We start from the raw sequence: 19,809 nt of genomic DNA on the forward strand, positions 1-19,809 counted from the left end.
TTCCTCATTATTGGAGCCTCAACAGTGCATCTGATTTTTGAAGTAAGCTACTCACTTTGGTAAAACAATTTTGCATATCCAAAGAATTTAATGGAGTAACTATAAATGGAATATTAGACAAAACTCATCTTTGAGAGCAATCAACTCGTTTTGCATACACTATGAAAGAACAATATGCCAAAATGGATAACCCCCGTGAAGAGGGATCAGTAACAAGGGTTTGGAAATATATAGTTGAGAACAAATCCTTGCGTGATTCAATGCCAGAATATGTGAAGCTTGCTGATTTATGTCTTACCATGATATTGGGTTCGGTGGAAGATGAGAGAGTTTTCAGTGCTTTGGGGTTCCTAAAATCAAAGCTAAGAAACAAACTAAACAAAAATTTGGAAAATTGCTTGAGGCTCTATACATCTAGGTATGATGTGCACACTTTTCCTTACGATAGGGCACTACAAATCTGGAGGTCCAAATGTGAAAGAAGAGGTTTGAGCAACACTTCAAACCAAAGTGCCAGTGGGACTACTGGAGCTACTGGTAGCATTGAGATGCAGTTCGGTGAAGATATGCAGACTCAGACTTAGAGTGAAGAAACCACAGACGGGATCAAGAAAGCACTGAATTTGATGAGGATGAATGGCAAATGTAAGAGATTGGTATTTATTAATCTTATTACTATATCTCATCATTCATATTACAAAAGCATATTACTTTTTGCAATTAGAATTTAATATTGATTTGTAATTATATTTTTCAACTTTCTATTTCCAGATTTAAAATAGCATAATAAAAAACAATAAGTCTATTGATACAAAGATGTTTATTGTTTATTTATACATGTTTGAGTCTCAAATCTGTGTGATACATTTTAGAACCATATGATACAATTCATTCAATAGTAATACACATGTTGAGAACTTAGATTTTCATTAATTCTTTCAAAATATAGCCATATGATACAATTCATTCAATAGTAATACACCAAATTCCAATCTGTGTGATTCTCCATACCAATTGCAAAAGTGAATACAAAGTTTCAGAACCCTTTGCAAATGACCCTGAATTCCCTTTTATAAAAACAAGAGAGCAACAACAACTCTTGTGTGATTCTCCAATGTCCATGCAAAAGTGAATACAAAGTTTTAGAAGTAGAACCCTTTGCAAAATTGCAAATCACCCTGAATTCCCTTTTATAGAAACAAGGGAGCAACAACAACTTCAGGTCGAATTGCAAGTTTGCAACATGTGAACACTGAACATCAAAATCACAAACTCAACACATATTTATATGGCCATCACAAGCCATATTAGCAATATAACATCTGCTACATGTTTGATGTCTCCTGTTCAAAAAACAGAGTTCAAAATTAAATATTAATTCACGCCATGACAAATTAAACATAGATAATAGCAGTGCCTAAAACCTACTAATCAGAAATAGAGAAATGCATAAATGTTAAAGCAAGGGAGAATTTGAGAATACAAATTTACTGGCTGAAGTTTTGCACTGTGCATCATAGATTCATAGGTTGGATTAGCAAAATAGTAATAGCGAGTGTTGTTTTTTTCCTATTCATAAAATAGATTCATAGGCTGGATTAGCAAAATAGCATTAGCCAGCGCATCATAGATTCATAGGCTGGATTAGCAAAATAGCAAACTAAAAAACATAAAACCTTGAAATTAAGAATAAAAGAAGAAAATTGTGCAATACATACTATGATTCTTAAGAATTCTGTGCCAGTTTTTGTAGGGTGCTCCACTCTTCGTCTGATGGAAGGTCAATATTCTGTAAACTATGGAAAGTCAACTGCAACTTCGTCAACATTCCATATTTATAAGATTTACTTGACATCACTGTTTCATCCAATACCGTATTTAGAGTTGTAAATGGTTGGATGAATTCCAGAAAGCTTTTGGGAGTTGTGTCCTTTGGAAGCAAGTCTAAATCAGACTTCATTTTTATCTCCATGATTTTTTTGTAAGCTTCTTCTCCAATGAATTTATTTGATGTGTCAACAGGCTTAGGCAAACCAAGTTTAAACAAATTATTTTTCATTTCTTGCAGCTTCACTATCTTTTTTCCACAACTGTCCATAACTTCTGATGTTTCCCTTAGCTTCTAGCATTTTTGAATGATAGATGATGTCTTAACTGTGGCATCAATGCGGCTCTTAATTCCCTTGGATGCCAAGTAGCTGTCATTGGAACTATAGACTACTTTTAGAATCTTTTTTGCCATTTCCTCTTTTGAATAAACATGTGTGCTCTTCTCATAGTACCCTTTGATTTTTATAAAAATTTGTCTCATACTTTCAGTCAATTGAAACCATTCACACAACTTCTCACCACTCTGCATTATTCACCGTCAAATGTTTTCTTGTATATACTTCGTTGTATTTTTCATATTATCTTTCAATCTATCCTCCAAAGTTTTTATTTTATCATTTGCATTGTGCAAGTCTTCTTTCATTTGTGTACATTTTTTTCTTTCTTCCTCTACTTCCTCTTGCAAATGTTTTTCTTTTTCCTTCCCATGATCCAATAGGCCCTGTAACTTTCTCATTTCTGTGGCAGCAGACTCATAACTTTTGTATAATTTTTGAAAATTGGCTTTTTCCTCAACAATTTTTTTACTGCTTTTAGCCAGTTTTTCAGTCAGGTCCTTCAATTCTGCATCCTTCTTCTCTTGCTCTGCAATTTCTATTGCAGAGCCCAAATTTTCAATCCTTTTCTGTAAATCATTGCACTTGCTATCTGCTGCTTTCCTCCTTGATTTTTTGTTTTCCAGGTCTGCCTGTAACTTTTCTATTTGTTTCTCCAGTTTATTTTTTTCTCTCTCCTCTTTTAGCAGTGAAGTGTAGACCACTTCGTTAGTCCTTTTTGACACACTAATTTTGTCCACATTATGTACTTTGGAAAAATCCATTTGGAGGGTGCTAACTTGAAATTGAGAGGGATCTATCTGACTATGTGGTGGATTTTTATCTTTAGATGTGTCTGGGGGCATAACAACCATGAAATCCATCATATCTTTATGTGGGTCATATGTTGGAAATACCCTGTTCCTTGCCGGCTGTTCGTTTACAACTTCAAACATGGAATTCCTATGAAATGCTTTCTGTTTTTCTTTATTTGGTTTTGTTGTGTGTTCATATTGTTCATAGTAATCACGAAATTGAAAATCTGGGCTTCAGCATGTTTGAAAGGTGACATAGGAATACCATAGGCTCCAGTTCCACTTATTCATGTGGTTTTAACTAATGCTTGACCAGGATTACCAACAATAGTTCTTGATACTGTCCCACTCCTACTGACACTTTCATGTGTAGTTTTCATAGTCTTTTGAGGTGTGTGATCTGAAGCTGCAAATGATTGATTTGTAGTATCAGTGGCACTTGATATAGGATTCTCAATAGTATGAAATTGAGTATCTACCTCTAGTGGCCTGTTGCGAGAGATGTTTTGTTGTTGCCCTTATCCAACACCAAGACAACTAGTATCAGTAGTAGACCCCATGCCAACCCCACCAATCACAACGGCACTTGACTGAACAATAATAGGAATACTATCCCCAGATTCCCTGCCAGTGGCAGTGATAGTTGATTCACCACCAATGGGAATACCATGATGTGGTGGTGGTTGTGGATTTGAACCTAAAACAAATGAAGGTGGACCTTGAGGGTAATGAGTAGTACCTATCCGTGATGAATCTGAAGAATCAAGTCCAATGACTGGTTTATAAGGACCTTTTGATTTTGACTGTGATGGAAGTTGTACCTGAAGTGGATACCAAATGCCATCTCCTCTGGCACCTAGACCACCACCTTCAAAACCCATTTTTTCCACAAGGTTTGCCCCTTTGCTATATTTTTCTTTCATGGACTCATTGACTCCACCTGATATTTTTGGGACTGTAGTAGTTGTTGGAGGGGGCTCAACGACAACCTCATGCTCATCATCATCACCTTCAATCCCACCATGCTCCATATCCCACAATTTGCTAAACTCTGCATCCTCATCGATGCTCTCAAATTCTGCACTTGTCTTTGGTTCATCGAAATTCCTCCTCATAGTCCAAAAATCATTTATTTTGGTTTGAGTGAAATAATTCTCTTTACATTCATGCATAATTGATTTGGGAATAGATTTTTTAGATGGATTAGCAGATTTTAGGTAGAAATTGTAGGACCTCCTATTTTGGATGCCCTGGGCCTCCTCTGTTGTCCTCTCTGTGTGCATTTGCAATGCCATAATTTGTGATGAAATTTCTTCTATTGAAATGTTATTATTAGCTACAATTTTCTCCATCTCTTTTTTAACCTCATCCCAGGAGTCCTTGTTTCTAAGCTTCTCTAGCAATGGTTTACTTTCATGTTGACATAACGTTGAAGAGTTCCCATTTTTCTTAAGCCTTGCTTGAACTACATCGATTGGATCATACTGCCAGAGACCCTCATCACCAAATTTAAAAACTGTCAAGAAATCATGTGCCACAATGAATGCTTTTCTCTGAAATGTGAACCCTCCACATGAGAAAGGCAAGGAAGAAAATATGCTCTTCTTTTGCTGACCATGGAAGTGTCTATCTGTGCTCTCCAATTGCCGTACATACTCTAATGCAAATACCCTCTCTGTCACATGTATTGGAAGTCTGTATGGTTTTACTGCCGATCCGTAAAACCTTAACATAGTGAATTCTTCCATGAAGAACTAGTCAGCCAATTCTATTTGACTTCTGAGTTGAATGCAATCTCTACAAGACACAGGCAACCTAGGCATTGGAGTGCTTGTAATTTCATTATACATTGGTGCCAAAAAGAAGTCTACAAAATGGTTGTAGTTCTTTCTGTTATCATGCATCCTTATCTTTGGGGTCCAATCATATATTGGACACTCTGTTCTCTTCCCAGTCTTCTCATTAATCTTATAGCTCACAATTTGAAGCTTGTTGGTCTCAAATATTGCACGATACTTGGATAGAAGGAGATAACACAAGTAGGATGAGAACCTAAATGTCTTACAGGAACCTTTTTTGATCATAAGTAATTGTTTTTGCATGGATTTTACAATGTGATCAATAAAATTATATCTTACTGGCCGACTTGCACAATGGATATTATAAATCATTTCAAGAAGGCTTGCACCCACTTCCCTATCATTTTCCAATCCCAGGCAAAACGACAGCAAGGAAATAGTATCCTCAACCCATGGAACAATAATTTTAGAATCATAAGGAGGCTTATGATTCTGATCCAACACAATACCAGTACCAATCTTTATTAGAGCTTTGATAAATGAATCTCTACGAATTGGATCAAGACTCTCATAATTCCCTGCCAACTTTTCAAGGTCAATTTGGACGTTTGAATTTTGGGCTTCAAATCCTAGGTTCAACAAACGAGCAAATTCTCCCTCGTTTATGGATAGAATTTCCTCTTTTGTATTTTTATTGACAATTGTTTTTTTATCTTTATCATAATTTTCGGCGTAGACCATGACAAAATTAGGGCAAGGAAATACTTTAGGTAACACCATGCTTCCCAATCCAACATCCCACGATGCGATTTTATTTATTTTTTGTTGTAACATTGGGTTGAAAACAATAAATTTTGCCTTGGATGCATCTGCCGCCTTACTAGACAATGTATATCTAATATCTATGATACACTTTTCACCATGGATAGCAGGGTCATAAATATCATGGTATTCATCAGTGAAACTTGGTGTTTTAACCAGTTCGGTTAGGTACACTTTGTTTTTCACTTGGCTTCTTGTTGAACTACTGCTTCCTGTTTTCCCCATCACCATTATTGTTAATAATTCAAAATAATGCTAGATAAAAACCTGAAAATGCTAACCCTCAAATTGGACCACGGGATTACCAAAAGCAAAAAAGGCGGGATGTAGGTGTTCTAGATTTTACCCGAAAATTGGAATTTCTATTTCACTAGATTGGCATAGACAGTCTCTGTTGCAACTTGCATTCCTCAATCTAGTAGCTGTTTCTGAATCTCTCTCGATTAATAGGTTTGTCCAAGAATTAAAAGACGATTATGATTTACGAGTCTCTTATTTTGAAAACTCTAAAAAGTAGAAAAGTAAAACCTAAATGGCAAAATATCAAGAATCATGTTGTAATTTTATTAATTACTATTAATAACTATTCGATGCCGAAGGAAAAAACTTTCATTACTTTAGTATAAATTCTGAGGACATTAAGAATCATGTTGTAATTTTATTAATTATTATTAATAACTATTCGATGCCAAAGGACAAAACATTCACTACTTTAGTATAAATTCTGAGGACATTAAATGTAATACGTTCAATTCCGGGTGAAGTTCTCCCAAATGTGTTCACTTCCCACATTCAGGCCGAAATCCACCCTAAGTCATTGATCTTTGCTCATCCAATGGATGAGGGACCAAGGTACCTGTTGTGACTTTACGGGTGTGTTTTTTAAGTCTGTTTGATAATTTTAAACTTCCGTCCAAAAAAGTGCTTTATAGACTTACTTATATTTAATTAAATTTAAAATGTTTCAATTCTGGGCGAAGTTCACCCAAACGTGTTCACTTCCCACATTCGGGCCAAATTCCATCCTAAGTCGTTGATCTTTGCTCATCCAACGGACGATGGTACCTATTGTTAGTTGTCGTGGGTCCCATGACTTCTGCCAGTTTTCAGGCACGTCACCATACTCGTGTCACTTTTATGGGCAAAGTTCTCAGAAATCTGTTCACTTCCCACATTCGCCCCGAAATCCACCCTAAGTCGTTGATCTTTGTTCATCCGATGGTCGATGGTACCTATTTTAAGATGTAGTGGGTCCCATGACTTCTGCCATTTTTCTGGCACGTCACCATAATCGTGTCACTTTTCGGGTTTGATTTTTAGTCTATTTAATCATTTTAAACCTCCGCCTGAAAAAAAGCTTTATAGACTTAATTATATTTAATTATATTTAAAATGTCCAATTTAGGGCGAAGTTCTCAGAAAGGTGTTCACTTCCCACATTCGAGCCGAAATCCACCCTAGCCATTGATCTTTGTTCTTCCAATGGTCGATGGTACCTGTTTTAAGATGTAGTGGGTCCCATGACTTCTGCCATTTTTGTGGCACGTCACCATACTCGTTTCACTTTTTTGGTTTGATTTTTAGTCTATTTAATTATTTTAAAATTTTGCCTGAAAAAGAGATTTTTAGACTTAATTATATTTAATTAAATTTAAAATGTCTAATTTCAGGCGAAGTTCTCAGAAAGGTGTTCACTTCCCACATTCGGGCCGAAATCCACCCTAGCCGTTGATCTTTGTTCATCCAACGGTCGATGGTACCTGTTTTAAGATGAAGTGGGTCCCATGACTTCTGCCATTTTTTCTGGCATGTCGCCATACTCATGTTACTTTTCGGGTCCATTTTTAAAGTCTACTTAATCATTTTAAAATTCCACCCGAAAAAGAGATTTGTAGTCTATAGACTATAGACTATAGACTTTCACTTAATTCTATTTAATTAAATTTAAAATGTTCAATTCTGGGCAATAGTTTGAGATAACTATTAAATATAATGTTAATATTATTTGTAATTAAAGATGTGCAATAGTTTGAGATAACTATTAAATATAATGTTAATATTATTTGTAAAAATTTTAAATTCAAAATTAGTATAAAACATGAAACTTAGTTTCTAGAATAAAACAAATAACTAAATAAAAATAAAAATTTTGATAGGCAATTTGAAAGGCAAAAGTTTAATATTAAAAAGAAAACATTCAATATTAAATCTAAAATATTAATTTAAAGTTTAACAAAATTCTTTGAAAATATGTTTACGATATATAATTTTCAAAAATAGTTTAAATATATATATAAAATTTCAACAGAAATTTAGTCTATTAATTTAAAAAAATGTGCAATTGCAGTCTTCAACCTGTTAAGGCGAGCAAATTTGGAAAGTACAAATGCCAAGGTGGCAATTAATTGTTGCACAAGGAGTTGTCTGCGACATGCCGCACGAAAGGAGGAAGGGGAGGATGGTAGGAAATCTTTTTCCTGATCTCATGGCATTAATGTCTTATCGTGCACATTCATTACCCGACCTATAAGAGTTAAGACAGAGGCAGATTTTTTTACCTTTTGATTTGTGTACCACTTTTTGCTTTGAAGCAGTTGCAGAACAAATTTGTAGTTTGTCGAATCGTACCTTCTGTAAGACATTTTTTGCAGGAAGTGATTTTGAAATTGCAGGTGACAATGGAGGCCAATTTCACACTTCGAACAAACAAGAAGTTGGTGCCCTTTTTGGGCAAAGTATTTGACAAACGAATGCAAGGACTGTTCAGGTTTAAGGAGGAGAAGTTGTGGGCAGTAGCTCGACTGATGCTTGCGAAGGAGGTGGCACATATTAGTCACCAGAATCGAACTAACATGGAGGTTTACTCTCTGATTATGGCATGGGCCTGTGAATTCGAATCGGAGGTGGAAAAGGTAAAACTCACATTGGTCAAATTGATTGATGGGGAGTTTTTGATTAACTTGGATTCAATCTTGGAGTGGGTGGTGCCGGGAGTTGGCATTCGAATTATGGAAGGGGATGACCAGGAGGAATTGCTTCCTTTTATTCGTGGCTCAGAGGATGAAATCAAATACCAGTGCCGTGAACAAGCCCGAGTGGGGTGGGAAGCGATGAAACTCTTTGTTAAATTAACGAGGGTGGATGAAGTCCTGAATGCTTTGCATGTGGTGTCAAGGATGGAGGTTGGTAGGGCATTGAGAGATAGGGCTGAAGAAGGAAGGGCCATACAGCTACTGACAAAATTGGAGGGCGACCCCGATTTCGGGTTCCTAAACTACATTCCAAAAATGAAAGCTGAAGCGGCAAAAGGGAAAGCCAAAGCATCGACCTCTGAGGAGGGAAGGGACTGGGAGGAGGGGAGCCAGGGGGATAGTGAGACTGAGTGAGTGGTCTATCGGCAATGAACTAGTTTTTTTGTCTGCTTGCTATAAGCTGTGGACAAATTTTGTATCTTGAAACTTTTCAATTAATTGAATGAAAATACCTTGACCGATAAACTTTTGTATCTTGCAACTTTTGAAATTTTGTATTTTGAATGACTATATAGTAATAGTATATATTTATAAAATTATAATCAACCATAATCAATGTACAAATAATTAATGGAACAATTTTTTTTTTTTATAGCATTACATAAAAAGATCACAATATTAAATTTATTTCCATTGTTTAACAAATAATTGAAATAACATAGCTCATATACAAAAAGCATTTGAAAGAAATTAATTAATAAAAATGAAATAGAATTATAGAAAGCATTTTTATATCCATAAGACTGTAAGAGGCAAAGTGAAACAAACTGGAATTTGAAAAATTATCATTAATATTTATGCTTTTGAAATTTACAATTTTTTCGTCAGAGACTTGAGTCCCCCAAAAACTTAAGAGTGAGCCACTGGCACTCAGCCTGTTAGGGTTCAAGGACATAGGAAAAAAAAATACAGGTAGTGGAATTGTTTACAATTTTGCCCTAAGAATCTAGCCCTCCTTCCATGTAGAATTCTTTAGACAACATAAGCTGAGAGAATTCTTCAAGCCACATGTAGTTTGGAAAGTTGTCCAGGAGGAACCATTTCCGGAGGAAGTCCCTGCCAATCCATGGCCATTTTCTGCGACACGTCAGTTGCTCCGCATTCAGGTTTAGGAGAAACGGTTTCCTAGCCACTGGCAGTGTTTGGTCAGGGAGGAGAAGCTTGGATAAATCACTCACCCAAGGGATCCCCACCCCTACTTCTGCAAGAATGACAAGAGTAATGTCATCTACAAGGAAGTCTTCCTTAAAAACCTTCCTCAACAGCATCAGCATACCCACCTTGTCTTCTCCCAAGTCCAAAAGAGACGCTAAGAAGCAGGATGTAAGGTCCGTGTTAACACGGTACCTATTTTCGTTTCGCAAAAATTCTCTGCCCAGCACCATCCGCACAGCTTCATTGGTGAACGACCCAACCTCCTTGCAGACTAATTGGAGGGTTGGGTCTCTAACGGAGCCTAGAAAGGCCCTTTGGTCCTCTGCAAAAATGCTTCTCAAGCGGATGGGAGTGTCCAACTTGAGAAAACATATTAACAAATTAAACAACCTGAGCAGTGAGCCTATAAACCTAAATTATCGTGAGCTCTGACGATTTATCTACCAAATGACAAAGGCTAATTGAAGATGAAAGAAGTAGAGATTGTATATAAATTGTTGAAGCTCTTGATTGTAATAATTACTTCTTTAATAGTATTAATTGCTATAAATTTTTTTAAATCTTTCGTATCTCCGCAAATCTTTCCCATAAATGCACTATTGTGCGAAAATGGAAACAACTATGAACCAGTACCAAATTGGCAAGTATCACATTAGAAGTCATGGGGACAGAGTGGATTACCATAAGTGAATAGATATATATTAAATGAACGAAATTATCGATTGTGATTCGTGACATTTGATACATGTCTATTGAATCCAATTCCATTCCGGGCACTTTCTGGTGAGCTATGTTCTCTTCAAAAAATTGGGCCGAAATAAAACTTCAGCCATTGATCTACGATCATCAAACGGTTTAAAATCATTGATAGATTTTAGGTATGTGTCACCCTTTACGTGTCAAAGAGGCCGCGCTTATTAATACATCGTGCAGAGTCCGAACTCAATGTATTATGTGATGTGATGTGATGTGCCTTGTCTATTAATGGCAATTGGCAATGAATTCATGAAATCGTCAATGAATTATATATTGTACCATAAATAACAAAATATTCGCCAAAACAAATTAAATAATTTTCAAGCAATGGAAAAAAATCGCCAATACATTTAAATAATTTTCAAGCGGTGGATAAAAATCGCCAATACATTTAAATAATTTTTCCTTCGGAGTAAAATTTTTCGATCATACAATTATATATTTGTTCCTTTTACCAAAAATTATTTGCCTCCCACAATAAATATTTTCCCCATAGAACAAGGTATTATTCGCCAGAAATTTATGGCATTTTCGTACCCTTGAAAAAAAATCGCCAATACAAAATATTTTTTTCCTCATTTAAAAAAAAAATTTCGCCATTGATATGAAAATTTCCCTCCGAAAATAATGTCTGATTCGCCAGGATTTTACACAGTTGCCCGGGGGGGGTTTCTTAAAGTTATCCCTGGCTACAAAATGAACCAACAACTCAATAACACACATGAGTAACTCAATCCATTGTTGGATCAATGGATTCAATCCATATTCCATTGCCAAATGAAAAATTAGACCAAAATGCTGCCAACAAGACTAAAAATGAGTAATTTCAGTTGTTGAACTTACATCACACACTTGACCAACCTTGGTAAACATGAAAGAGAGGGTTTATATAGCTTTCCCATGTCTGGAGTCCTTCCATGGCATTGAGAAATCCCTAACTCCATCGCTAGCCAATTTCAGGACAAAAGTTGTCATGACAACTTTTTGCAACTTTGTGATTTTTGCACTTTTGGTCTCTCCAACCTATGAGACCTATTTCAAGTCATCACATATGACATTTCAAACATGTCTAAGACCTATTTAACCCTCTCTAATTCTTTTACCAACTTTTGACACTTTTGACCAACAAAAAGGCCCAATACCTACTCAAACTCACTATTTACACAAAAATGCAAACCTAAGTAAAATGAACTCAACCTAGGCCTATATGTTGAAGGTCTAAAGCACCTCTACCATGAATTACACAAGCTTTATCATCTCAAAATCTTAGGTCATACCACCATCATACTTCTCCATATTCACAAATTTACTTTTATCACCTATCATATGATGTGAACAACTGCTGTCAATTACCCATTCATCTTTCTCTTCAATCTTAGCAGCCAAAGCTTTCTCCTCAACAATGCAGCTTGTAGAATTCACTGGTACCGGATTATCTTCCTTGATATCAATAAATACAAATTCATCTTCTGAATTCTCATTCTCAGACTCTTCATTTGTCACACCTTCATCAAAAACATAATAACATTTCTTTTGATATCTGTACTTCCGATTAGGCTTATAGGGCTTATCATACTTATCATGATTCTCATATCTATCATGCTTATCAAATTTATCATGTCTATCATACTTTGACATTCTTTCAGGACACCTAGAAGAAAAATGTCCTATCTTATTACAAGAGAAACATTTCAAAGGTAACTTTCCATCATACTTACCGGGCTCCCTTAGACAATCTCCGAGCAATAAGTGCTTCAAGCTCATCCAACTCTCTTTCTTGTTCTTCCATCTCTCTCATTTCTCTTTCATATTTGGAAACCCTAGATGAACTTTCTCTCGGATCATACTTCTGCTTCTTGGATACAAAGGCATTAAATGCAGTCTTAGATTTACCATGTGATTCTCCAAATTCACTCAACTCAAAAGCAACAAGTTTTCCAACTAGCATGTCTCTTGTCATAGTGGTCACAATTCGGATCTCATCAATAATAACAACTTTACATTTGTAAGCAGGAGGTAAGAATCTCAACAATTTTGCAACATTCTCATCTTCTTCAAGAGTTCCATCGATACATGTGATGTTCATGACAAGTTCATTCACTTTAGCCATAAAGGATGATATGTTCTCATCTTCTTCCATCTTCAACATCTCATACTTTCCTTTCAAACTTTGCAGTTTAGCAACTTTGACATGTTTATCTCCTTCATACAAGGTCTCTAACTTTTCTCAAATCTCATGTGCAGTTTGTAATCCCATCACATCAGTCATCTATGAATTGGTCAGGGCACTCAACAATGCTTCTTTAGCTCTTATGTTATGTTCAACATCCTTGATCTCACTTTGCAGTATCTAGACCATTCTGAGGAACATTGTAGGTATTCTTTGTAATCTTCCAATAGTCATCTCCAAGACACTTCAAGTGAGACTCCATCTAGTCCTTCCATATAGTGTAATTGCTTCCATCAAATCTCATACTCTTTTTTTTGAAAACATAGGTTTCCATCTCAGATCTCCTCAAGCCGTCAAGCTTCTTCCAGAGGATCTAGCTCTGATACCAATTGTTGACAACAACAATGAAGGAAAACTGAGAGGGGGGTGAATCAATTTTCATTGGATTAAACAAATTAAGAACAATTTCAGATCTTATCAACTGTAGCAAGAACAAAGATAAACATAATAACACCAACACATATAACACCGAGATTTTGACATGGAAAACCCAGTTAAGGGAAAAACCACAGTGAGAACCTACCCACAATGAGATGATACTCTGCAGTAGTATGTGTAAATATTACAATGGGGAATGCACATGCATTCAGGCACACTGCCTAGAGCTCATTGCTCAAAGTATAATAACCTGGAAGGCTACAACCCTCAGGGAAGGTTCACTTCCTTACAATAACATTCAAACAACAATCTAGTTTATATGAACTGAAGAAATAGCATCCCCAAATGTCTGATGACAGTTTCGGCTAGGTACATTTATCTGCTCTGCCCAACACTTCACACTGAAAGATGAATTCTCTTGTTCGCACATACACCACTCTCTGATAATGCAGACACTACACCTTGACTGCAAATTACATGAATATGACACATGTTTATACAAATCATCAACCTTTACTACAAGGTCGGCTCAACCCTTAAGACCTAATTACAAAATTACATCCCACGGTACATAAATCGACCATTAGACCAATACAATGTCGTGACGACATAGCAGGGACCCAAATCAAATCCTCGAACACACAATACCACTAGAAATCTCGCCAAGATCATCCGCAACATGCTACACCACCAGAAATATCGTATAACAAGAAGAACATCACTGGACACATAAGATCTTCAATAACACACACAGTGATAAATACAGACCAACAAAATAAATAGAACACGATTAGGAAACATCAACAAGCACATTAGAACCATCCGCAATAGTTGCACCAACACCACTTAATCAAATCTCCATTGATCAACACACTGATACTTAAGAATACTTCAACAACAACTGAGATTAGAAAGATAACTTGTGGAGAACCAAATCATGAACCATCTCAATTGTAGATACACAGGAATATCCCAAACACTCTCCCAAATCCACAACTCAAGATATAATCATTCTGGAGTAGTTTGGATTAAATACCAGAACACTGCAACACTGAACACTGAAAAACCAATCTTCATACAGGAATTCATAACTCAATCAAATCACCACATAGCATCATGAAACCAACTTTGAAACAAGTATCTCTAGTTGATTCAACATATCAAACAAATAAACCAATTAGATCAACTCTATGCAATCATCGAAACACCAAAACACAGGAATATGTTGACATCAATGACAACAACATATCCTAGCAACAACAATATCAAACAGATCTAAGAGGATATGAGTCAATAAATTATACCACAAATGCTAGGCATTACTTGACAACCCTTATACTTTTGTTAGTAAGATTATTACCATATTTACCACCCATATAGAAATTCACAAGTCCTAACTCATATTCATTGGTCACAAATAAAGAAAAGGAGAAAACCCATTGCGAAATAAACTCTTCTCCAAAATGAGAGAAAAGATACAATCAAGGATAATGCATGGAGGACTCAATGATACCCCAAAAGAATACATCTATCATGACAATAAAATCAATGATCCCCCCATAAGAGAGAGAGAGAGAGAGAGAGAGAGAGAGAGAGAGAGAGAGAGAGAGAGAGAGAGAGAGAGACTATATAACCCCACTATAGTGTATAGTATCCTATAGAAATGGCGAGTGTTTGAAAATAAAATATATCCAATACAGACAACTAACTTTTCTCCCTTTGGGATAGCATGTGGTAGGAAGAATCCAAATGTATAAAGATGTCTCTAAAATCTTCTCATGTGTTGCTAAGTTCTTAGTAGATAATGATGTCACAAACCAATAAGGTACATGCCCAATCACAACAAAAGGTGACAAAAAAGGAACAAATGTAAACTTATTTTGAATTGGCTCCAAAAAAAAGAAAATTTGACAACACCAGTGCAATGGATTTCATCAAAGAGGAGAGATAACCCCTCAAACTGGTCCTCTAACACTGAGATGTGAGACTCCACAAACATTCAATCCACTAATCACAACATTCAACACCGAGAAAAATATGTTCCATTAGCAAAGCAATAGGCCCAATCAACATTGGTAACAACATTTGTATGTACTTCCATCTAACAATTTTGACAATCATATCTTTGCACTCAATTGCACCATGTGACATAAATGAATAATTTCAATCATCAACCCATTGTAGTGATGACTCCTGACAATCAATGATAACATACAACTTTTTCATCACTACATCAACAACTGCAACAGTCTCTCTCCAACCAACGACCATATCATCAATGACAACAATCTCTACCATGTCATTAATGACAACACAACAACTGTCAACAAACAAAGACAACATATATGTATATATACACACATATACATATACATATACATATACATATACATATACATATACATATACATATACATATGCAAGTCAAAAGGGGACACAATGTAATTGCAAAAATCATATATCTTACACTTTTCTCATTCTTTTGAAACTCACTCTAACTTGATTATCCTTTATGCAATGACTAGCATACTTTTGCAAAACAGTTAACAAATTACATGAACCTTGATTGATCCCAACTTATTCCATCCCCATAAATTTCAAATTTCCCATTCCCCATATTAGATCAAATCAAGCCACATAATTGACCCCTATACTTTTATATTCAAATTTTAAAATTACATATTTGTCATCATCTTCCAACTAATCACTATCTACAAACTTGAGGGAAAATAATTATAATCATATTCTAGGGTCTTGCATAAGTGGTGAATACCCTAATTTTTTAATTTTTTTTTAAAGGAAAGGAAAAAGGAAGATCCACTTAGATTTGTAAATACACTTTGGAATTATCATAAGAATATCAAATTACATAAGCATTTACATATGTAGCAATAGATAGGCATATTGCATGGTTGCTTGTAGTCTTTGATCTTCATTCACAAGCTATTTAATCGATCCACCTAGAAATTTGAACAAGAAGAATATGTCTCCTTATTTGCAGTTCAAATTCTTAAAGGCAAGCAAACCAATTTCAAATTACAAGACTTCCTAAATCAATTTGACATGTATAGGTTGACTCTATGCATAGAGTCCAATTTTGTGCCATAAAATCAAACCAAATTGATTTTATGTGATGGTTTTATCCCATATGAAAAGAAATTTTAAATTGCTATATATGAATTCAATAAAAACTCAAATCTAATATCAAAATATAAATTTTCTAATCATGAACAATAATTTATAATATAATATCTCAACAAACTACACCTAAAATTATATAACTTTAACACATTTTTGCATGAAAGTTAACAATTTACTCGAACCTTTATTGATCCCTGCTTATCTCATCCAAATAAATTTTAGATTTCTTATTCCCCATATTACATCAAAATCAAGCCGTGAAATTAAGCCCTATATTTTTATATTCAAAATTTAAAATTAGACATTTGTCACCCTCTTCCAACTCATCACTATTCACTATTTTCAAACTTGATAGCAAAAAGTATATAATTATACTCTAGGGTCTTGTATAACAGGTGAATACCTTAATTCTTAAAATCAAATGTAAAAGGGAAGATCCACTAAGATCTATAAATATAGTTTGAGATTATCACAATAATATCAAATTATATAAGCATCTACACATGTAGCAATGGATAGGCATATTGCATGGTTGCTTGCTGTCTTTGATCTTCATTCACACGCTATTTACTTGATTTTGTCTTCTTATTTTATTTTAAATGCCTAAAAGCAAGCAAATCGATTTTCAAACTATAAGACTTCCTAGATCAATTTCACATGCAAAGATTGATTCTATGTATAGAGTCCAATTTTGTAATGTCACAATATCAAAACAAAATTTAGATTCTTATATATGAATACAATAAAAGCCTAAATCTAATATCAAAATACAAAAATTTTAACCATGAAAAATAATTATATATATATATATATATAAAACTTCCACATGGGGGGTTTGGAGATATGCTTTACATCTCGTCTCATGTGTGAATTTATAGCTATGATTTGAACGTGTGATGTCCTGCAAACACAATCTAATTGATTACCATTTATTGTAGACCTTTGACCATGCAACATCAAATCATTTTCTTTTTATGGCATCTTAACATTTGAAAGGATGGATATAATGTACATTGTCCTTTACCTTTAAAGATTCAATGCCCATTAACCTTAATTTATTGCAGCACCACTTCTAAAAGTATTGAATAGTATGATTTTACGTAAATTACAATTTGAGTTGGATTATAATGTCAAAACTTTAGTTAAGTGGAAAGAAGCTGGAATAAGAAAATTTTGTTTTCATGTAAATGTAAATGATAATTTATTGTTTCTTTAATTATACTTTGTAAATGTTTTAATTGAAATTTTTAAAAATGTTTTTGATTTTATATTAATATTTTAGAGAAATCAATGTTTGTAAAAGGAAAAGTATAAAATAAGGTTAGTGATGAATTTTATTTAATTGTGTTAATTGCGATTTTATTTATTTTTGCATGTGCATGAAGTGATATGAAGATTGATTTATCGTATCATAAAAATATAAACTTTTAAGACCGTATTCTAATTGATTGATTGCTAAACATGCTTTAAAAATATCTTTATTGATAAATTCTCACTTGAAAATAAAAAAATTTAATCAATATATTTTCTCGTGACCATTCTACCCTACATAAAAAATCTCAAATATTTTTTTATTAATAAAAATTAAAAACCAACTTCAAACTATCTAAAACTCTAACCCCTCCTTAAAATAGTATGGAATTGATTGTTCTTACAATGGTAAAATAAATCCATCTAATAAAGGAAGATAGTACAAAATAAAAGTAAAACTTTTTAATCATTTCACATTACTTTATTCACATAATTCATTCAAGTGTACCATTAATTGTTATTTCCTTCGTGGGATGATTATTAACCACTTTTTTCCTTTGTATTCTAACACATTTTACAAGGACTAATCTTCCTTTATAGTACTTTCCTCACTTTATATCATTATATCATTTAATGGTGGATATCATCACTCATAACATAAATTATTTTCATTTTGCTTATTGTTTTATCTTTTAATTTGTGGAAATGGAGATTTTAATATTATATGAAAATAAAATAAAATAATTTATTTAATTATTCTTTAATGGTTGATTAAGCTAAAATTATTCAAGATTATGGGTAATAGAGTCAAGTTAATAGAAGGGATGCAATGAAAGGAAAATATTGAACTATGATCTTAGCATAATAATGCATGAAATGATAATATTATAGACTAAACATAGTTATCCATTGTCAAATTTCACATATTCATATGTACACTTTGAATGATCATTATAATTTTATAACTATATCAAAATGTTATCACATTTTTAAACAAGATCTACATTCACAACATTAAATTTACATAGAATTTTTTTAAATGATCATTATAATTTTATAACTATTATTTATGTTGAATTTGAATCCTATTTATAAACCCTAATTAAGCCAACCACTAACCTAGATCTACAAACTAATTCAACACAACATCAATAGAGATCTACAAATGCACGCAAATAACATAAAATAAGCAAAGTTATACCTGCACATGCAAGAGAGGTTTGTCTCCATTTTTCTCCTATCCTCCATGATTTTATATTTGTTAAGAGTTGCTCTCAGAGTTGTATGTACTTGCACAAGAGCTCAAGGAAGAATGGACGTGGTTGTGGTGACGTATGCTCGTGATGATGTATTACTGGAATGATTTTGGTAGAGTGTAAGCATGCTCAAGACATGTTATGGAAAATGAAGGGAGGAAGCCTCTTTTATAGAGATGATCCTAAAAACAGAGGGTTTAGATTAAGAGGTAAAATGATGAATGGTCAGGGTCACATTGATGAAAGAGAATCAATAAGATTGAAGGCTAGGTAAAGATGAAGGGAGGAGATTGAGAGGTGGAAAGGTAAAGGATAAGGGTGAATAAGATCAAGAGGCTAAATTTAAAATGGAGGGATGAGATTAAGAGAAAACACAAAGTGAAGGAAGAGACAATTGACACTAGTCACATGCCTATGAATTTAGATTATGATCCATGTGGACAAGTTGGAGGGCTAGGATTAAAGAGGAAAAATGTAACAAATTAATTAATTAAGTGAAAGTATTTATTTAATTAATAGAGGAAAGGGCTAGATTAATTATTTAGGAAAGGAGGTGAGATCTAAATAAATAATAAATATTTATTTAAATTAGACAGGAGAGATTTGAATTGATTAAATAAATAAAAATATCTATTTATTTAAAAGAAGACATTAGGATAAAAATAAAATAAAAACTAAATATTTATTTAATCAACGAACAATTTTAGGTGTCCACATTTCCCCCCTCTTTGAGACAATGTAGTTTATTGCATTGCTTCAAAAAAGATTAAAACATAGTCAGAAGGACAAGGATAATGACTAGAAGCATGATGCCCCAATCATGGGAAGGATGAAAAGTTAGTAGAATGATGGCCCCTCAAGAGGACACATGGGTTAGGAGAACACATGTGTGCTCTCGAAAGGAAAGATTGGGGATAAGGCTAGAAGAAAATGGATAAGGAGATGATAAATCAATGGCCATAGAAGTAGTCATGGATATGAATGGATGGATAGATAGAAAGGATGAGGGTGATGGAATCTTGTGCTTAAT

Source organism: Cryptomeria japonica, chromosome 5, assembly GCF_030272615.1.
Source record: "Cryptomeria japonica chromosome 5, Sugi_1.0, whole genome shotgun sequence".
Lineage (NCBI taxonomy): Eukaryota > Viridiplantae > Streptophyta > Pinopsida > Cupressales > Cupressaceae > Cryptomeria > Cryptomeria japonica.